The following is a 6,135-nucleotide window of genomic DNA, read 5'->3' as shown; positions in this document are numbered from 1 at the left end:
GACCAAAGCGGCAGACAATGACAAAGCTTTGATCAAGCAGCAAGGGCACAAGTTTACATACAAGGATTTGGTGTACTCAGAGACAAAATTTCCATTGCGTCTCATATCATAGCATCTAAAAGTCCAAAAGCCACCTAGATACACCGAGCCTAACCTTCACATTGTCATAGTGATGGCCATTGGACTATCAGAGAAAACGATGATTCGTTGTGATCTAGGCACGTATATACTAGAAAATCTAGTTGAAGCAAATCTTAAGAATAGTGATAGGAACCAAACCTACATGAACGCTGGACCCGTGCTGACAAGGAATGCGTATCAAGCATTGGGAATGATAGATCAACCACCACACACTGAGTGCTAGCTTGATCTCTTACACAAATCCAAGCATGCGATCCGACCAGTGGCTCGACCATCTGGAGTTCAAGCACCAAGGAAAACCATGGGACAGTTCTCGAAAAAAGAAGTCTGGCAGTGAGGAGATGGAGTTGGACATCCATATTAAGTGGTGAAATCAAGACAAGAAACAGAGACACTCTGTCAAAATTTCAGACATCCGATGAAGATAAAGATGATGAAAAACAAGATGACAAGAAAGACGGCAAATTCAAAATCCCACATGTGCATATCAAGGTAAAGTCATAGAGGAAGAGAGATCAAATCTCCATCTCTAACACACACAGAACGATGGAGGAAGCCAAAAACTGATGGTAGAAAGACGTGAGAAGTTAGCTGAAGAAAAGAGAAATCTGTTGGAGCAACAAAAAGCAGAGAGATTAGAACAAATCAAGAAATACAAAAGAACAACTACCAAAATTAACTTGGAGGTTGCCGATGACATGCAGCAATGCATTCGAAGGGAGCTCAAGCAGAAAGCCACTCAAAGAGCACATCAAGAATCTAAGAGGAACAAAGTCGATGATCTCGAATGATCAGATGAATCCTCACAATCTCTGAAAGAGGATAAGGACCAGGGTGAAGAAGAAAAAATTGTAGAGGAGGGCGGTGTCAACATTTAGAGACACATACTGATAGTATTCAACCCCTGCCAAACCAACCAACCATCTGTCCTTCGACTCAAGAATTTACCGAACATGCTGAAAACAAGGAGACTGACAAGCAGGAGACAGAGGTACCAGAGACAATATCAGAGCAAGTGCTAAGGAGGCCACCAATAGTTGAGGGAACAGAAAAGATATAAGACCAATAAAACAAGGAGCTAGTCCCACTAGAAACACAAGAGCAAGCACATGAAAATATTAAAGATGAGGTAGAGAAGAAAAATTAAGGACCGGGCACATTCAGAAGACTACCCACATCAACAAACAAGAAAACCAATGTCGCCTCGCTCACAAGCAGTAATAGACAATGTAAAGAAGATAGTCCACTCATTTGACATTGAGGAACATCTCAAACATATCAAACTACAGGTCCAGTGTCAAGGGCTCTCAACAACATCAAAGAGTTGGAAGCCAAAGCAGAAGCAACAAAAATAAAGGAAGCAAACCAAGGGCTACAAAAAAAATTTGAAGATCTCCAAAGCATGCAATTAGCACTAAGTTGAACTACAAAAGAAAAAAAGCAATGCTTCCCATTACGATAAAGAAGCTCAAGACTTTAATGAGGCAAACAGCTAGTTACAAGTCGAGAAACAGCAGCTGGAAGAGAAGCTCAATAAAGAACATCAAAAGACTGTCAAGCTAGGAGAATCCTACACGGTAGTCAAGAGCACACTCACTCAACTTTTGGCAATGTAAGACACCCCAGCCCCCACTTCTACTTCATCAACTCCTACCTCAACATTGCAAGAACTAAAAGATCTCGAGGAAGCTCTAGCTCAAGAAAAATATTATCGACAGATCATGACTACATACCATAGAGCAATTCAGAGCCGAAAGGATGACGAGATCAAGTTGCTAAAAGAGAAATTGGTTAAAGCAAAAGACAAATTGATGGCTCAGAGCGCAACACACACCCTTGCTCTACAAAAAAAAGATGTGGCCACTAGTGCCATGTAGGATCAGTTAACAATAGCGGAGGTCCCACCACTGGCAAAGAGCAAGTGAGAATGGACTTTCCCCCTGTAGATCTGCCAAGCATGTCTACAGAGGCAGGGTTACATGATTTTGATGGCACAGAAGATAGTACAAATTCCAGGGAGGAGATTCAAAGATGGATCTTAGAAGTGCATGACCCGTCACACAAACAATATATGAAATATGAACTCAAGGTACTTGATTTGGTAGCACTTATGATGATCACCCCGGATGAGGTAGTTAAAAATCATGGGCATGAGATGATTGCACTTCCATTAATGAAACAAGAATCCCTCTTTTGGAAGAATAAAACACTGCCTAATCTCAAACCCAATCAAAGAGGGGATTATAGGGACGTTCCTATCATTGTAGATCAAGCATTGGCTATCCTTGAAGACCAACCCCTGTGGCAAGAAAAGTGATTTGAACTTAGGTGCCTGAATGATGAAACATACTACAAAAATGTGCCACGACATCTCAGGATCGATCCCACTTTCTGTCCAATCAATAGAAGGTGATCTTGGGATAATTTCTATGCATGGCAAAGCAAGAGGACCTGCGGTGCTCAACTACCCCATTCTCACAAATCAAATGAATAATTTCTCTCCATCTGAAAAGTATATGGTCAGCAATTTGCAAGGGGTCATTAACCAAATGAAGGATGTTCCGGATTTGACATGCCAAATGCTGGTGAAAATTGCCAAAATGGTCATCACATCCATCACCACATTTGGGGACATAGAAACTGTGGAACATCCTTGGCAGGTAGTCATAGAAGGAAGCAGAGGGTTATGTTGGAACCTGGAGACAGAAATTCCGAGCCGAAATGTAATCATGGGGTTGTATGCCCGCCTCATGTTCTTGCCCTCTCACTACATGAAAACATTTGAAGAGGCATTCATGATTGGGTTCTTTGAACTTGATTCATCCATCTTCAACCCGATGATAAAGAATCTGTCAGGTCAACATATTGCTTACTTTATCACATTAAGTAATAACCCATTCTGAGAATTAGCAGCAAGGTGGAGATTGAAGCACGTGTGGAGAAATTCAAGTTGCTCACTCACACACTAGAGAAGCACACTCTAGATTACTAAAGAAGGATACAATCATGTCATTACATCAGTTTCCCAAGCAAAGCAAAGATACCATGATGACACTTCAAGGAAGACCGAGACAGCTTGCATGAGGAGAGGCAAAGACTAAGAAGCGGGGAATGTTGGCAGCCAAAACAACCAAACCGATCAGACAATGTCATGATGTGGCATGTGTATAATGTGAAACTAAAAATATCTACCTCACTCTTAATGCTTTTGATGTGTGGGACCAAATTCTATAGTGTACATAGTGTGATATATGCGAAAGCGGATGCCATGGTTGCAGGCGTGTACATACATTACCGGGCAAGAGAGGCCCGAGAAATTGCACTGATACATGTTTTATCATATTACAACATGCCTAATTAGCTTTATTAATGTACAAATGTCAAGTTTTTCAAAGTGGCACGCCCGTTTTTCCTAGAAAGTTCAATGCGGACGATCTTGGCAAAAAATAGCAGGTTTCGTGCGCGGCCGTAAATGATGTTTCCAAATGCTTTCCAAGTGGAAAAATGAGGTTCAACATGAAATTTGAGCCTAATGGAGTTTTTCCACAAATCTAGGGATTTTTCCCAGGTCGCAAAAAAGGGCTACAAGTGGTCAAAAATAGCCTAAAAATAGTTAAAAATGGCTCAAACCACATCAATGATGGTGCTATCATTTTTAAGCTGAGAAGGAACTTATAGAGCCAAGAATGAGTTCATTTGGGCATCTAAGCAAGGAGATACAGTCGTTCCAATCCAGGGTGCTAGTGTAGTCCCATGCTGCTTTCACTACTGTGAGGCCTCCAATTAGGGTTTCCCCTCCTCAAATAACTACTTGGGATTCTCCATTGAAGTTTTGAAGCTTCCATGAAATGGTCATGACAAAGCATTGAAGCGTCAATTTAGGGTTTGTGCAATTGGGAGCGAGGCTACACCTAATCTTCACACACACAAGATTTTGGAGTTAATATTGGTTCCTTTTCAAAGTTAAGCTTTCATGGCTGGATTTGTTCTCAATTTAAGTGTGTCTTTTGCCTCAAATATTCTATGACTCGCTTGATTTTGCTGCAAACTCTCACAATCAGAGGCTCGGCACTTTCCTAGCTGCATTGCGCACTTATTGACACACTTTTGGTGAACTCGTTGGCGAAGTAGGCTAGGGTGAGGGTTCAAAAAATTCATTAAAAGTCTCAAATCAAAGCTTGAAATTTATGGAGCAACAAGAGCAACAGGCGGTGCGGTTTGATCCTGTCAAAGTGCAAATGTTTCAAGCCTTTGCAGTGTTTATGCAGCAACAACAAGTTGTTGAAAGGAGGGATCTTTACACAACCAAAGCCCTTCAATTAGTGGTGAATACATTGGAACAATTTAATGGTAAAGATGTAACAAAGTATCTTTGTGGGTATGTTAAGGAGATGGAGCTCCATTGAGTGCCCGAAGCAAAAATGGTACAGAGTTTTGAGCTAGCTGTGGTTTCTGAGATCGGAGAGCATGTAAGGAGAATTAGAAATGATCATGGGGGAACTTGGGAAGCACTCAAATTAGCCTTAACGGAAGAGTATTTCATTAAGGACTCCGAAAGGGTAAAAATGAGGACTTTTTTAGAGTGGGTAGTTCGACCAAAAGAGGGGCTTTCACCTACCAAACTGCTAAGGGAATTTGAACGCCGATATGACCAACTTTCAAGGACTGAAAAGGATACCCTAAACTCAGAGAATACAGAGCTCCTTTTGCAGGCTATAGGTAAAGAGATTCAAGAGAAGCTAGAGTTACTACTTGAGGATAAGGATGTGGAACAGGGCTTAAAGACTAATTGTAATGAGGTTGAAGATGCAATTTCACTGCTAGCCAATCGACAATGACGGAGAGACAAGATGATAGTTAACCCTACTCAAGCCCCAAGAGTTATTGATAGTCCCATAAAGCCTGCTATTGTGGTTCCAAAGAGTGACAAGTCCATACTAGATGATATTGTTAAAGGAATGCAAGAGCTAAAGTTAAAGCTTACAAGTCTAGAAGAAAAGGGGCAACCATCGGGTCAATCTATAGGGCAACGACCTCAAAACAGAGAAGGATTTGTAAATAGATGCATATGGTGTGATAGCACTGACCATGCAAGGAGGGATTTTCAAAGTTTCAAAGATGCCTTGATGAAGGAGCTTGTTTTCTTTAAAAAGATACACTTAAGTGCAACAGGTAAGCTCTTGGGGACAAACTTTGGAAAAGGCAAGATAAAGAAGGTAGTTGAGGACATCCATGCCATCTCGATGGTTGAGATAGACGCCTATGGGTTGAAGGTGGAGCCTATTAACAAGAAAGGAGTCAAGTTTGGAGAAGAAGCATCATCTGATGATATTGGAGACTTGTGGCCATGCGCAATAGAATCTTTTATGAAAGGCAAGATGACTAAAGATGTTTTGCATGAAGCTGGAGATTACATTAGGCTAGAAACATGTTGGAATGACCCTAGTGGGAGACTTAGAAGAGCCATACATTGCGCTGATAGATCATGGATCAGAGATTAACCTCATGTCAAAGAGTCTATATCAAAAGGGAAAATGGCCAATTAATATAAATCATGGATCCATGATCTATGCAGCAACAATTCATCAGGGGAGTTGTATGAAGCTTGTCCAAATTTAAGGGTGACTATAGGGGATGTGAAAGATGACGAAAGTTTCTTTGTCCAGGAGATGTCTACATAGCCTCTTATCCTTGGGCAGCCATACATCACTACTACCCATAGGTGATGGACGATGGGTCAGATTATGCTAGAATAAGAAGCCAGGATGGGAAGCGTGTAGTCCAGTTCCTTATTGTTTTTGTGGACCATGAAAGGAACAATGAAAGTATTAGAGAGAAACCCTTGCCAAAGACAAACGAACAATTCAAGGACTACATGGACATGAGGGGTTTTGGACATGTACCATTGTGGAGAGGAATTGCAGTGGTACAAGAAGAGAAAATTTCATGCATGGTGTATATGACAATGAAATGTTTTCTACATGTTTTGTAGGA

Source organism: Adiantum capillus-veneris, chromosome 29 (assembly GCF_014529385.1).
Source record: "Adiantum capillus-veneris isolate H3 chromosome 29, ASM1452938v2, whole genome shotgun sequence".
Lineage (NCBI taxonomy): Eukaryota > Viridiplantae > Streptophyta > Polypodiopsida > Polypodiales > Pteridaceae > Adiantum > Adiantum capillus-veneris.
The sequence above is the reverse complement of the archived record's forward strand: the minus strand, read 5'-3'. Positions refer to the sequence as shown.